The sequence below is a fragment of the Monodelphis domestica genome, chromosome 2 (assembly GCF_027887165.1).
Source record: "Monodelphis domestica isolate mMonDom1 chromosome 2, mMonDom1.pri, whole genome shotgun sequence".
Lineage (NCBI taxonomy): Eukaryota > Metazoa > Chordata > Mammalia > Didelphimorphia > Didelphidae > Monodelphis > Monodelphis domestica.
This window is the reverse complement of record NC_077228.1, coordinates 525,811,834-525,828,688: the sequence shown is the minus strand read 5'-3', so window position 1 is coordinate 525,828,688 and position 16,855 is coordinate 525,811,834.

The following is a 16,855-nucleotide window of genomic DNA, read 5'->3' as shown; positions in this document are numbered from 1 at the left end:
TGCCCATCACTAACCCTTCCACTCCTGTGACCAGCATGTGGAGCAACCCTCCCCCCAGACTGGGCCAGGGCATGGCCATGGCCACAGCTGGGAGAACCCACATGTGGCTGTGTGTCCTCAAAAATGGCTATGTGTGTCAGTGTTGACACATGTGTCATAAGTTTGCCATCACAGACCTATATCCACTTTGTTGTGAAAATAAAATGAGATAATATTTGTAAATCACTTTGGAGGTCACAACATATTTTATTATTATTATGAAAATCACATCTCTCTGGTGACGCTTACCATAGAAGGCTCTCTTTCTGCATCCCCCTTCCCAAGTAAGAAATGCTTTCTTGCACAATACAATTGCTTGCATTTATCCCGCATATGTATTTATGTTCTGATCTGTGAACATATTGCCTCTGACACTTGCCTAGTGACATTTTGCAAATCACGTTGCTTCTCTGGCTTTAGTTCCCTTACCTGTAAAATAAGGATGATGGACTAGCTGGTCTCCAGGGACCCCTCAAGTTCTAGACTGATGAGCCTATCCTGAACTCTCTGTATTCCCATTTCTCACCATAAGAGGAAAGCTATTTGAGGGCAGGATAGTGTTGCTCTCTTCTTTGTGTTCTCAGCACCTAGGACAGTTCCTGGCACACTAATAAATACTCATTAAACTGAAATGAATTAGTTCGATTAGATAAGACTTTCCTTGGAAGTGGTCCATGAGCCATGGATTCTGAGAGTCAGAAAGGAAGAGTGAAGACATTCTAGGAATAGGGGAAGTATGTGCAAAGACACTGAGGTGGGAGGCAGAATGCCAAGTTTGAGAAACAACAGGTATATATATACTTCATGGGAAACAAGATAGGTGATATAGTGAATAGAATGCTGACCCTGTAGTCAGGAGGACCTGAGTCCAAATTGAACTCTAGACATTTACTAGCTATGTGACCCTGAGCAAGTCACTTGCTCCTGTTTACCTCAGTCTCCTCATCTGCAAATGAGCTAGAGAAAGACCTGGCAAACCACTCTAGTTTCTTTGTCAAGAAAACCCTAAAAGGAGTTGTGAAAAGTCGGACATGACTGAACAGCAAATGAACAAAAGTTACAAAAAGGGTCATGGGCTTCAGAGCTGGAAAGGACCTTTGAGGCCATAGAAGTCAATCTATTCATGCCTCAGATCACGTTGAAGTCTAGAGCAATGAAGTGATTTCATAGCAGCACGTGAAATGCCTCATTGCTCCAAGATAAAAAGGGACTTTTTCTGTTTCCTATAGGATGGGAGAGGCCAAGGATGGGGCTGGTCAGATCTGGAGAAGTCAAAGGTCCAAATTCATCCTTACTCCACTGAGGAGGTTATGCACATTGCATGTGATTATATATATGAATGATATTTATCTATAACATGGTTATATAATGTATACACATATCCCTTTAGTTCCTGTGCTACCTACAAATAAATAGAAAGTACACCAAATTGGGAATTAGAGATCTGGGTTCTAGGTCTGACTCTCTCACTTACAACTCAATGACCTTAAGCTGTATGACACCTGGACAGCAGTTTTCTCTTATATAATATGAGGTGTTTGGCTTAGGTGACTCATAGGGTCCTATAGTTACAGCTAGAAGGGATCTCAGAAGTATCTTTTCCTGTTTTTCCTTGTCATTTTCAATCTGGGGAAACTGAGGCCCATAGAAGGGAAGTGATTTGCATAGTCACATAGCCAGTTAGTGAGAGAGGCAGGTTTTGAACCCAGATCTCTTTATGGTCCTTTTTCAGGTCTAAACTCTTGTATAAATTCAAAGGCAAAGCGCTGGACTACAAAATCACTTACTGGGTGGGTCTAATGAAATTTCTCTCCTGGGATGACTAAACCAAGTGTCCTGGAGTTCATCTTAGGGCTTTACGGTTGATTAGATATCAGGTTTCCATTTAAGTTCTAATTCTGAACTTCTGGGTGGGTTCTTGGCTTTAATTTCCCTGCCCCAAGAAGGGAGAATGCTGTTTCTGACCCCCCCCTTCTTCAGAGAACTCAGTCCTTAGCCAGCCCAGCTTGGGAACAGTGGAGGACAGTCAAGCTCTGCTGGGGGGATGCCAGGGAAACCAGAGCCTTGGAAGGAGCCAGACTTGGGTTAGCAGATATTTGGAATTAAATTAAAGATCAATGAGGCAACCAGGTGGCTGGGCTGCTGTGGCTGTTTCAAATGACCTGCTGTGGTGTTTGGGATAAACTGATTTGAGATTAACAAGGTTTCACTGCATGGCGTCATGTCTCAGATGGAAGAGAGCCTGAGAAAAGGCAGGGCAGAAACCAACGGACTAGTAATTCCTACATATTTTGCACTTTGAAGCTGGGAAGAGAATTATAAATTTGATGGTTGTGGGAAAAGCATAGATCATGTCTGAGAAGACACAGGAGATTAAGTTGATTTGCATGTGGGACTCCGGTGTCTCCCTGAAGCTCACATAGAGCTTCACACATAGGACATGCTACCATAGTCTACTTGGTAGTCTACACTTGGCTACTCTTGTGATTCTTCAGGAATCACTTACAGGTTCCTTTTCTGTTAAATGAAGAAATTAGACTAGATGGCCCTAATAGCCTTCCCAAACCAATACCTTTTATTCTAAAATCCTAAGTCACTTAATATTTGTATGCCTCAGTTTCCCCATGTATTAAATGAAGGGATTAAACTAGATGGCTCCTGATATCCTTCCCAAATCAAGACCTTTTAGTCTAGGATTCTAAGTCACTTAATAGTTTTGTGCCTCAGTTTCTTCATATGTTAAATGAAGGGATTAGACTAGATGGCCCCTGATGTCCCTTCCAGTCTCAGATTTCTTTGTACTCTTAGGATCTGCCATAAGTTGTAGTTCTCTTTGGGGTCCCATGAAAAATAAATGAATCATTACTCATAAATAATAATATCATAAAGTGCATCTTGTAAAACACGAGAACAATGTGAGAATGACAATAAATGCTTATTTGTTGATCATTTCACTAATGAGTCAGATCTCTTTCTCCTTCTGGGGTGCAGGGGTCTAGAATCAAGCATCTTGCTCCTCCATGAGTTTGTCTGATGATCTGGCAGAGACAGATGCTCCCCCCCTCCCCCCATTCTTTCCATACAGAAAATTTGACCATGACAGTTCCATGGTTCTGGGTTTTTAATGATTCCCAATCATCTCATTAAACAATTACCTGCAATCAGCTAGGAGAAGAGCATCAATCTAACCTTCAGTGGAGGGCTGTGGGGAGGAGGAAGGGTAATTTCCCTAAGCTGTATACGGGGATAAGAATGGCCCCATCTGGGGCTTTCTCCTGCCAGGTGTCAGTAGTGATCATCTTCATCATCATCATAATGAAATATTATCATAACAGCCCACATTTATCTAGTGTGCTATAGTTTAGAAGGGTCTTTCCTCACAGCAACCCTGTGAGGTAGGTAGGGAAGGAACGTTTTGAGGATAGATATGTGGCAAAGTGAATAGAGCTCCATGTTTAGAATCAGGAAAACCTGAGTTCAAATCCAGCACGGGACCCTTACTAGTTATGTGACCCCAGGCAAGTCATTTAATTCTGTTTGCCTCAATTTCTTCATCTCTAAAATGAGCTGGGGAAGGAAAAGGCAACCCATTCCAGTATCTTTGCCAAGAAAACCCTAAAGGGGATCACAAAGACTTGAACACAACTGAAACAATTGAACTACAATTTCAAGTCAGCATATAAAATGCCATCTTCTATAAAATACTAACTAGCTATTATTACACAAAGAAAAAGAGTGCTGAAGTCCTGCCTTCAGGTGGTTTATAGCCACAATGAGAGATCTAGTACTGAAAGTGTTCTTAGAAAACAGACCAATTCCCTCAATTTATAGATGAGGAAACTAAGCTTCATAAATGAATTGGCTGAAAATGATAGGATCCTTGTTCTAGAGCAGGAAGGAACCCTAGAATGGCATTTAGCCCAATCACCTCATTTTATAGATGAGGTCCATTGGAGCAATGACTTACTGAAGTCACACAGGAAGTATCAGAGGTGGGATTGCAAACCACGTCCTGACTCTAGAATCCATGGTCATCTCTTCCTGCTATAGCAATCTAAGGGGGGGGGGGCGTGGGGAAGATAAGAAATGTATACAAACAAGTATAAGCTAATTAGATTGTGTCCTGGTACACAAAGAGAGGCCCAAGTCCTACAGGATCATATGGCCCGGTGTGGGGGGCAGAGCATTTCTTTTAGCTGAGAGAATTGGGTAAAGCTTCATTGAGCAGGTAGGAATGGACTGCTCATTGAAGGATGGGTAAGATGCCCACCACTAGAGGTTGGAATAAAGTAAGCATTTCAAACAAAGGGAAAAACATGAACAAATCTTAGGAGGCTAGGTACTTCAGGGGATTTGGAGTCATTTGGACCCAGGTTCAAGTTCTGGATCTCCATTTACTGCCTGTGTGACCTTGGACAAACTCCTTAACCTTTCTGGGCTTCAGTTTTCTATTCCACAAAATGAGATATTTGGACTGATCTCTCACCTTTCAAACCATTCTCTACAATTAGCCAAAGCAATACTCCTAAAGCACAGGGCTAATCATGTCTCCTCTCTGTTCCAGAAGATTCAGTGGATAACCATTTCTGTCTTTTAGGATGGGGGCTCTCAAACTTTTTGTATTATGGGCCCCGTGGTAGATTGGTGATACCGATGAGCCCCTTCTTGGAATACTGTTTTTAATCTTTAAAATAAAATATATAGAATTACAAAGAAAACCAATCATATTGAAACATAGTTATCAAAATTAAGAAAACACAAGCTGGAGAACTATGGGATATGAACCCTTGTTTTAAGATAAAATACAACTATTTGACATTTAAAGCACTTCACAAATAGAATCTGATTTCTCCTTCCAGGTTGATTATCTATGACTCCTCATATAATCTACAAGTCAATCAAAGTATTTAATTTGCTCTTCTTTGTATGTGACATTTCCTTTCCTGCCTCCAAATTTTTGTATAAGCTGTTTTTAAGTATCAAATGTTCTCCATCCCTCCTTCTGACTTTCAAAATTCTTGACTTCCTTTAGTGATCAACTCAAGTACTACTTCCTTCAAGAGGTATTTCTTGAATTTCCTCTCCCTGGCAAATCTCAGTGTAACTGATTGGAGGACCTAGGAAAGAGCCTGGAGGAAGAAGGGTAATATTTAAAGAAGGACTAATCAGAAGGTTGGGAAATGATTCAGAAGATTTGAACTCAGGTGTTCCTTATTTCAGATCCCAAGTTCTGTCCTCTGTACCATCTTCTTATAACAAGCAGGGATAAAAGTGGAAGAAGGTCAGTAAGCAGATGGATGGTGGAAAAGAGCTTCAAAGACACTCACACACACAAAAGAGAGAGACAGACAGAAAGATAGACAGATAGACACAGAGAGAGAAGCATTACATTAAGATATTATCAGCCTATTTTCTTTTTTAAAATCTTACCTTCCAATTTAGAATCAATACTGTCTGTGTATTGGTTCAAAGACAGAAGAGTAGTAAGTTCTAGGCAATAGAGATTAAGTGACTTGCCCAGGGTCACATAGCTAGGAAGTATCTGAGGTCAGATTTGAACCCAGTACCTCCTGTCTCAATCCACTGAGTCACCTAGCTACCACCCCCCCACCCCAGCCTATTTTTAGTGAGGAAATTACTATTGGCTCTTGGGTCCCCACTGGGCTGGGGAAAGAAGTCCTTTCACCTCTTATTCCTCTTGCTTGATCTCATATAGCCATACATCTGTCATCCATGCTAAAATTTTATGTAGTCTAGAAGTCATGGGCAACTGAGCTTGGACTAAGCTATTTCTTTGAAAAACTTTAGAAATGCAGACCAGGCATAACTGATGTCTCAATCTCCCTCTCCCCTGAACATAGCACTGTCAAAGCATCCCTCACGGCAACTTATTCATATGGAGCAGATGGTGTGCTTTCTCTTAAAATCCCTCTCTTTTACTCAAAGGCAAAATCTCAACTATATGAAGTGCCCACGAGGGAGAAATCATTCTTAGTGACACTGGGGAGAAATCAAGAGCATCCATAGGATAATTTGCTTGCCTTCTGTATGGAACAGTAATTGGCATAATAAATTCGTTCAGAGAGTAAATTTTGAATCAATAGATAAGCAAGCATTTATTAAGCTCCAACTATGGCTGATATATGACTCCTTGGTGCTGGGGACACTAAGGGAAAAAGAAGGTGGTCTCTACCCTCAAGGAGCTTATAGTTTAATAGAAGATAGTTGTTTTTGAAAAAGTTCATAGAAAGAATAGCTGAATCCCATGATCTGGGAGTCTACAAAGGAAGCCAGTTCAAGAGGAATGGAAAGCCCTCAAGAACAAGAGCTTGAAGGCATACATGGAAATTATTTCATTAAGAAAAAAAAGGAGGAAGCTGTAAAAAAAGATGGATGTGTCCATCGATGACAAGGTCAGGTTTTCACAAAGACATGTATAGGGCAGCTAGGTAGCACAGTGGACAGAGCTCCAGGCTTGGATTTGGAGAATGTAGATTCAATCTGGCCTTAGTCACTTACATATTTTGTGACCATGGACAAGTCACAACCCTAATTGCCTAGCCTTTACCACTCTTCTGCCTTGGAACTGACACTTAATATCAATCTGAAGACTGAAGGTAAAGGTTTTAAAAAATACAAAAAAGCATGTATAGAAGACAGGAAGGACAGACAACCAAGAATAATTAAAATTAGCACGTTCTTATAAGGATAGTTTCAAGAAGGCTAAAACATAGAATAAGTAGAGGCAGGAAATAAACAAAAGGAGGGTTTGAGCTACATAGGAGGTAAGAGGAAGTTTAAGAAAAGGATAGCATCCAGGGCAGGGGGTAGGGGCAGTGGAATGATCATAACAGACAATGTAGAGAAGCCACAGATGATCAGCTCCCATTTTGTTTCTCTTGTATTGACCAAAGAAAATAACCTCTGGCCAGGGAATGATAAAAAATGCTTAGAATGGCATTCAAATCCATGACTGAAAGATGGTAAGAAAGCTCCTAGATGTTCTCAGTGAATAGTATCTCAAGGTATTGAATATGTAGATGTGATCACCAAATGACTATCATTGATCTCTGAAAAATCATGAAGAATGGGAGAGGAGCTAAAGGATAGGATAAGTCAAATGTATTAGTTTTTAGAAAGGGAAAGAAGATGGACCAATGCCTACAAAGAAGGGGCTTAATAAACATTTGTTAAATTTAATTCTTCAAACAATAAGCTGGGGAGCTTGATTTTGATTCCTGCCAAAATTCTGGAATGCATTATTAGATATTAGTTCAAGAGCAAGGGATGAGAGGCCAAAACTTGTAGACTACACAGAAGCCACATGGCTGTACATGCTGCATACTTTCTCTGAAACAAATTTGGAAGGCTTTGCATGAGGCAGGCACCAAATACCATGACCAAAACAAAAAGAAATGAATGATTTTAAATGGACTGGTAAAGTCTTCATACTTATGTAGGTGTCATTCCTCTATTAGCTGTCCATACGCTATAAGTACATCCAAGATCACCATTAACAGAAAGCTTGTAGAAAGCACAACAATGGCAACCCACCCCCCAACATGGTGAACAATTAAAACAACTCCAATTTGACTTTATTAAAGAAATTACTGAACCCTCCTCCCATGGGAAATGGATGGAGAAAAAGACATTGATAAACTGTGATACTTGCCTAACATTCTTCAATATATATCAATAGCCAGAAGCAAGAGACAAAAGGTACATAAGGATTATTTTAAGAATTAGGTTATTTAGTTTCCAACTAATTTTTAATTTACCTCTCCATGAACCCTTAATAATTATAATTTTATTGCAATTTTATTTGAAAAAGTTGCATTTTTAAATTTCTGGTTTTCTGCAGTTTGCATTTTTATGCTCTAGTATATGGTGTGAAAGAGAATTCTTTACTTTGTCATCCTGAGTTAACAGTGACTTAAGTACCTCACTAGATTGTGAAGATAGGATTAACTCTCCTTTGTCTACCTTTTGAATGAATCAACACAAGCTTGAACTAGGTAAAGAAGCTCTTTGCAAACCACTTAGTGAATTCACACCCTCAGAAACTCAATCAGCCAGGATGAGTATTCACCTCTCCAGAAGGTAAATTTTAGAAAATTCACACCCTTAGATGAGAAAGGTTGATCCCACAGACACTGCCCTGCCCCCTTCCGGAGCAGTGCTAGACAATTTGGAAACTGTGATTGGCCCCTGTGAAGAGGGAAAGGGACAAGGAGCCACCATAAAAGCTATGAAATTCTTTGGCTTGGGGTAGATGGTCTTTGAGAAGGTAGTCTGAAGAGAGTGTCTCCTGGAGATAGTCTTTGAGGGAGCTTCGCTGGAGACTGTGGCTTGGATTATGGGCTTGAAGCTCAGCTTCAACTTGGACTCTGACTCCTGGACTGCTTCCTTGGTGAGTGAAAGGCTGACTCCTTTCCTAGTTTCTGAAGAGACTAGCTTCCATCTTGGAGGATTACTCACAACCTGCCTTCCTGGTTGAGAGCTAATTAATCTCTGCCTGGATTAAGATAGGATAGATAATTTTTCTATCTCCTTCACATTTCTCCACTTTATTGTTTCCTCTATTTTGTAAAGAAATATCTGACTTGAGATATAATAAATATTGGTGACCACATAATTTCATAAAATTATTGCCAACTATTAATTTTCACCTTTACAACAGTCTATCTTTGTATATGTATCATGTACTACTGAAAAGAAGGTATATTCCTTTTTATCCCTATTCAATTTTCTCCAGATATCTATTAGCTCTAATTTTTCTAAAATTTTATTCAATTCCCCATAAAGATTATTTTAATCAGCAAACTCCTGATCTACTCGCCAAGTCTAGAGATAAGGCAGCTAAAGATAAGTGCAGTTTAACATATAATTCGTGATGTAAAATCTTTTGGAGAGGAATGGTGGAAGATTATAAGTAATATCAATTAACAACAGTGAGAAGCAGTGGAGAGAATTACAGGCTAAAGTATGGATGAGGAGAAACCTAACTAATAATAATAAAAGTGATAATAGCTAACATTTAACTTTAAATTTGGCAATCATTTACAAATATTACTTCATTTTATTCTCACAACGACCCTTAGAGGTAGGTGATATTATTTCCATTTTACAGAGGAGGAAACTGAGTTAACTGGAGGTCAAGTGTCACACAGCTAATAAATTTTTGATACTGAATTTGCACTCAGATAAGTATGATGATGATGATGATAGCTAACATTTACATACCACTGCTTTGTGCCAGGTATTGTGCTAAGCACTTTATAATTATTGTGTCATTTAATCCTTGCAACTACCCTCTGATGAAGATCATCATAATTTTACAGATGAGGAAACTGAGGCAAACAGATTAAGTGACTAATCTTATGTTATACAGCCAGTAAGTGCCGGAATCTAGATTTGAACTCTGATCTTCCTCACTTCAGATCCAATGTTCTGTCCAGTCTACCATCTCTCTATAATACATAAGGATAAAACCAGAAGGTCAAATAGCAGATGGATGGTCTGCAAAACATTTTTTTATAGCAAACTCTTTTTATCATCAAGGGCAGGGAAGCTACCACATTTGGACTCTAAAATTAGATCCCTGATCATTTTTCTAGAGGAAGTAGAAATGGCACCAAAGAAAACAAGATGGGGAAGCAGTTCTACCAAACTAGGTACACATGGAGATCTATGCTGTTGATGGCATAATTTTATGGGCTCTGAGGGATCAATTCTTGAGGTATCTGAAGGAGAGGAAGACACCAATGGTGTAAAAACTATCTCAGATATTATTACTACTCCTGTCCCAAAGTAGTCAATAGAACATTTATAACTGTTGACTTGTCCCATATGCCTACTATCCCATCAATATAAAATTTTTATGGTACTTATATTAAGGACAACCTTGGTTGGAGTCATGGTACCATGGTCCATGGTCCTGAAAATCTGAAAGCTTGGTGATATAAAAGGCAGTGGCAAGGTAAATTCTGGACAATTCAAACTACCATACATTATAGATAGGAAATGAAGAAATGGTATTAAGTAGAAGTGTCACACATGCAGCCCTTAATATGTGAGTGCAACTAGATTTAAATATAGTGGGAACTATTTAACAATATAAGTAAAATATAATACAACATAGATAACTTTATATTTTTAAACTAAGTCAATATGCTGCCTGCAAGGATTATAATGTGCAGATTAGCAGCCCTAGTTTCCATTTGAATTTGATATTGCTTGAATAAAGGAGGAATCTAAATAAAAGATAGGCTTGTCATATGGTGAGAGTGAGGAGTAATTGACCAGTAGCCTAAATATCCAGCTCCATTGGTATCTTTGTGATGTTTAACTTGAGGGGGGCAGTTCAGTGGATTGAACCTAGAGATGAGAGATTAGGTTTAAATCTGGCCTCAGATACTTCCTTGCTGTATGACCTTGAACAAGTCACTTAACCTCCATTACCTAGCCCTTATTGCTCTTCCACCTTGCAACCAATTCACTGATTGATTCCAAGGCAGAAGGTAAGTGTTGGGAAAATAATTTGAGGAAAAGTCCTGACATAGTGGACATCTATTGCTGAACTTATGGGCAGACATGAATGAGGATAGCACAAGATGGAGAGGCATGGGATGGGATAGGTTGAAATCTGTCATTGGAAGGAAAACCTGATTGCATGCATTTCTAGAGGAAACTGGGAATTACTATGTGCCAGCATAAGTACATTAAATCATGCTGGACTGATTTCATTTTTTTTGATAGGCAGAAGAAGGGGATCCCCTTGATTTTACTAGGCAGTTAACAAACAGCTCAAGATTAAGTGAATTTGGAAACTGGTTTGAATGGCTGAACCCAAAGAGTCGAAGGAAGTTGCTGGAATGTTTTGTGGTGTGTGAAGATTGGATTTAGCCCTCTCCTGATTGTAACAATGAAGATATTTAGCTCTTCCTTGATTGTGAAGATTGAATTGTAATCCCCAGTCTACTTTTATATTTAAATCCCCCAAAAGTGTTAACTCAGTATTTGAAGTAGATCTACCCATTTTAATCTACAAAAAAGTAACTAACCACTAAAGGTGCGAATTAATTACTAAAGGTGCAAACTAACTTCAAAAGGTGTGATATAACCAAAAAAGGTATAATATAACAAAAAAAGGCATGAACTAAAGAGGGGGAAGTCCTGGAGAGAGCATCTGCTGTGATTGGTAGATGTAAAATTTAGGGGAGGTGACACAAGAGAAAAAGATCTTTAAAAAGATGACCACAGAGGCCAGAAGATAAATCCTCTGACTCAGAGTTGGACTGGAAGACAGACACTTGAGGAGAGACTGGAAGACAGACACTCAGACTTGGCTGTGGAACTCGACCCTGGAGGAGCTTGTTCAGGAGACCCTAGACTGCTTTCCTTGTAGATAGTCACCAGGGTGAGTGTAAAGGCTGACTTAGTTTCTCTGCCTTTTTGGAGGTGTGAACCTCTGAGAAAGGCCCATAGTCTTGAGACTCCTTTCCCTGATTAGGGCCTTAGAATTTCTACCTGGCACAGAGGAAGCCAGAGTTTTCTCTCTCTCTCTCTCTCTATCTCTCTCTCTCTCTCTCTCTCTCTCTCTCTCTCTCTCTCTCTCTCTCATTCCTTAATATCTTCCCTCTATTATAAATAAAACTACCATAAATTTCATTCTACTTTAGTAATTCATTTGGGATTTAGAAATTAAATCCCTGGCGACCAGCATATATTCAGTCCAACCATGAAATCTAACAGATGTTATCTACTAAACATTTTAATACATGACTTTGATGAAGACAGATAGCAGGAGCATCAAATATCCAGATAAATCCTTTTTCTGAACTCAAACTAACTAGTTTTCTGGAGTGGGGTCTTTTTAAAAATATAAATGTTTTAGTTTTTTTTTAACACTTTTCCAGAAAAATTCAGTTACTGCTCTACTCTGTTGGATTTTTCTCTCTAATAATAAATTCTCTTATTAGAATGTTGAGTTTAGAAAATACTTTAGATATTTTATCCTAGGATTTTATTTTATTTTTAAATTAAATTAAATTAAATTTTTATTTGTTTTATTTTTATATTTTTCCTCCTAGGATTTTAAATGGAAGGGATCTTAGGGTCTCTTAGAATCTAGCTCCGTTATTTAAAGATGAGGAAATTGAAGTCTATAAAGGTTAATAAGGAACTTGTCCAAGGCTACATAACTTTTAAGTGTCTTAGGCAGGATTTGCAGCAAAGCCTCCCTGGCTCTAGGTCCAGTGTTCTAGCCACTCTACCAGGAACAACACCAAAACAAAACAATTAATATTTTCCTGTTCTCTTTGTTGAACTTCCTTGAGTTTGCTGACAATACTTGCTTAGACCTCTCTTTAGCCACTATAGCCATGCTAATTCTTTTCTACTCTCTAGATGAAAGCAGGAAGGGTTTGGGGTCATTTTAAGTTGAGACATTCTATAAAATGGCCTCCCTTTGGAAAGAGGGCTGAACTGGGATAATTATATAATAATGACTAATAATGATGATGATATAAGAAGTATGAGAATTTGTAGAGTGCTTTATAATTATCTTGTTTTGTCCTCATAACAACCCCGGGGGGTTAGGTATTATTATCACCATTTTACAAGTGAGGAAACTGAGGCAGATAAAGGTGAAGCAGTTTGCCCATGCCAGGTTAATAAATCTCTAAGCTTGGATCTGAAGAAAGGTCTTCCTGACATCATCTTAAATATTTTAATTACTGGGGCACTTAGTTACCTCTAATGTTTCAAGTGCAATTGAGAGAATTTAGGAGGGGCAGGGCAGATAAGAGTATTTGGGATTAAGGTGGAGATTATATGGATTCCTATTCTAACTTGCTAACCATTCTCAAATTTAGCTAATGAACTTGGTGAACAGGATTGTGAACTTCTTACTTATTGTCAGATCAGCCTATGTGCTTTCGTGTGTGTGTGTGTGTGTGTGTGTGTGTGTGTGTGTGGTCACGAATGGATATGTAGGAGTGGATATGTAAAGGTGAGGCATAATGGAAACATTAGGAGAGGAAATAAGATGGTGTAAATACAAGTTCAGGAGTCAGAGAACCTGGGCTTCAAATCCCACCTCTGAGACTATTTGTGGGACCTTAGGGAGAGCACTTAACTTCCCTGGTCCTCAGTTTCCTCATCAATAAAATGAGGGAGTGGTATCAGATAGGCATCTGAGCTCCCTTCCATCTCTTATTGGACATTCTTAGGAGAACCATAGTATTCATCATCCCTCATCTATAAAATTCACTTCTTACCAACTCCCAACCCCTTGTACTTTTCCCATCAAGTTCCCCAGAAGATGGGCAGTTTGTGGGGTGGGTAGTGAGAGAAAAGAGAGAAATATAACAAGTTTTCAGCCATTCAAATGTTAAGTTTTTCCCTATAGCTCCCAAGGGCATTTGCAATGCTAGAAGCCTGAAATGTGACTCAGTTTCTTGGCCTGCTATGTCTTTGTGAGAAAACCTAAGGAGATCAGGGATTTGGTTCCCAATGCTGGGATATCTGTTTGCACTCAAGTCATTAGCTATATGTCAAAATGGTATATATGCTATAGAAGGCATCCAGTGACATCTGGGTCATGCATCTAATCCAGGGTCTCTTCTTGAAATACTACACTCTCTAATTTTTGCATCTGTTCAGTCTACAGAGGTTCCTATATTGCTGGTTTGGAGGTTATTAGGAGGATTAACCTATGTAACTATAACATCAAGTCTTTCTCCACTATCATTGTTTCTGGAGAGAGTGATACATCAACTTCCCAATGGCTCAGTTCACCACCACTGTGACTCTTTAGACCAAAATTTTGTCTCTGGTCATTATTTCTCTATATATGATATCTCCCCTACTAGAAGAGAAGCTTCTAGAAGATAGATGATTCCACTTTTATCTTTGTGTTCCTAGGGTTTAGCATAGTGCTTGACAACTTAATCATCAACAAAACTCATTCAATATACAAAGAATAAGAAAGAATTGTGTAAAAAATTGAACTTGAAATTTGTTTCTTTTTAATTTATATGTAATGTGAAATCTATCAAATGAACCACAAAATAGTTTTATTTGTATGCCCCCTTTTGCACTACTTTCATTTTATTTTTTCTGCCTGTATTTAAAGTTTATTCCTTTTTTTTGTCCTATCACTACTCACTAACCTCTCCCAGAATAGAAACCCTCTTGTGTAACAAATATGTATTATTCAGTAAAACAAATAAAGATGTTGAGCATGTCTAAGGATATGTATCTCCATGTTTCCAGGGGGTTCTTATTGTTTATAGACTTTGTGTATGTGTGTTGAAAGAAAATAACTAAACATCTTTTTAAAAAATAGATTCTGGGGGATGGAGACTCTAAATGAACATCCTAGTGCAAATACCAACAACATGGAAATGGGTTCGGAAGGACACATGTGATACCCAGTGGAATTGTGCGTTGGCTATTGTCGGTTATAGGAGGGGTGTCGGGAGGGGGGGGAGGAAAAGAAAATGATTTTTGTATTCAATGAATAATGTTTGAAATTGACCAAATAAAATAATGTTTAAATTTGAAAAAATAAATAAAAATAGATTCTGTACCAGGCAAACTAGATCTAAAATGAGAGTATAGTTTCTAACTTTTAGAGGAGGAAGGAGACAATTTAGCCATTCTTGCTTCTGTTTTCTTCTTCCCCTCTCCCACACACTCATTAACTCAGCTAGAAAGTTGAAACTTTCACCTCTTTCTTCTCCTTACTCCTAGTACTCCCTACTTCCTGCCCCAATTCTATTTATAGAAGTTATGGGGAGGTGAACCTTGACTTTATACAAAAATCCCTAAGCAACTCTTTAAATCATATGACTAGAACATAGTTCTTAAAACAAAACCAGGGAGGGATAAAGCAAGGGAAGAAATCTGAAGACTAATATCACTTATCAAAATTGATTATAATTAAATAAAAACTCTTAGCGTAATTGGACTCACATCCAAACCGAATGGAAGAAAGCAAGCTGAATGGGGCAAGATGTTCAGTTACTATATGCAGTCTGCAGAATTTGATTTCTGAGTGGTAGTAAGAATTCAGTAGTAGCACAGAACTGCCCTTTTCCCACATAGCTTAGTTGGGAGTTGAATTATGTTGTCTGAAATATTATGGTGATATATAAAAATACTACTATAATCAAATTGTTATATATTATATATTTTATGTTACTATAATCAGATTGGTATATAAGAAGGGTTCTATATATAAAAACAATAAACAATTAAGGGTATTAAAAAACAAAAACAGTCTGTTACATTAATATTGTTCCAAACTGAAATGGGTTGTCTCAGGGGACAACTGATTTCCCCTCATTCCAGAAGAAACTGCAAGGTCATTTGTTGGGGATATTTTAGGAAATATTCTTGATTAAGTATACATTGCACAAAACAACAAATAAAATAACTTCTGATTTTGAGATTTCTGCCATTCTAATTTCAAGAGAAGGAATGGACATCTGGTTTAAATAAATGATATAGACCAAGCACTATAGTAGACATGGACTGGTAACACTCACCCAACAGATCCATAGACAGAAACATGGTTTGTCAAAAGGAGTAAGTAGTGTTTGTTGCTAGTCATGTCTGACATTAGAACACTATTTCTAGTCCTGGCTAGGGCCAAATCGTGAACCAGGGAAAGTGCATCCTAGGTGGCCTTCTCATATGCATCTAGTCTCCTTCCAATCATATCTGTATCAATAGCATCCCAGCTATCTCTATCCCTGTATAACTTTTCAGATCTTTAGGTAGTATCCCAGGCCCTAGATGTTCCTTAAATATTCTCCCCTAGTCCATACTAAGAAAATGTATCTTTTCTATACCTCAGCTACACCAGAATCCACTCTCCATTGTGACAGCTAGCTAATCTGGCAAACTTTTCCATATTAATACTGTTAATGCATTTTGTCCCTGATCAATCCATGTGCATGTTAATAGAGATCTTCTGGGGGTCACAGTCCCTCTCAAAGGAGTGATGGAAATTGTATGGAAATTGCAGGCTCTTTAGTGACTAGTAATGGATATATTTTAGTCAGGGAGGTCAATCACTCAGTCAACAATCATTTATTAAATACCTACTCTGTGATTTCTCTTGGCTTCTGTTTCTTCTCTGTAAAACTAGGGATTTGGACTAGATGACCTCTGCACTCCCTTCCAGCTCTAGATCCTATGTCCCCATGTTCTCAAGTGACAGAATTCATTCCTGTGAAATTCACCTTGAGTCAATGACAAAAGATACCTTCTCTAGAAGTGAATAGGGACCACTGCTGCAAGTCCCCTAATGGTAAGACTACATGCAGTGCCCTAGCTTCCCTTCTATCTTGAACCAAGAATCTTCAGCACCTCTGAGCTGATATGACCTGCAGAACTGCCCCAGACAGATCCTCCCCAATGATACCATGAAATCAGCTGTGTTCCCTTAGAGAGGGCTCACAGCTTCTATTTCACAGACAGTTTTTGCACATATGTGTGTGTGTGTTATTCAAAGCTTTGCAGTCACTTTTTTCTTTCATTCTTCAGCTCAGCATTGCAAATTGATTCCAGATGCTCTTCCTGCAGGCAGCTGTTTTGCATTTGAAAACACTGAATGGTGAGCTAATTGATGGTCAAAAAACTGGCCAGAAAGTAGAGTCAATTCATTACAATTACAATTCTAACAGAGGCACATCAGGGCAGAACACACACAAACTCACACATGCACAGGCTTTCTAGTTTCTTAATGTTGTTCTCTAGACAGTGTGCTGATCTAAGTAGGGGAACTGCTTCCTACAGGAAGCCT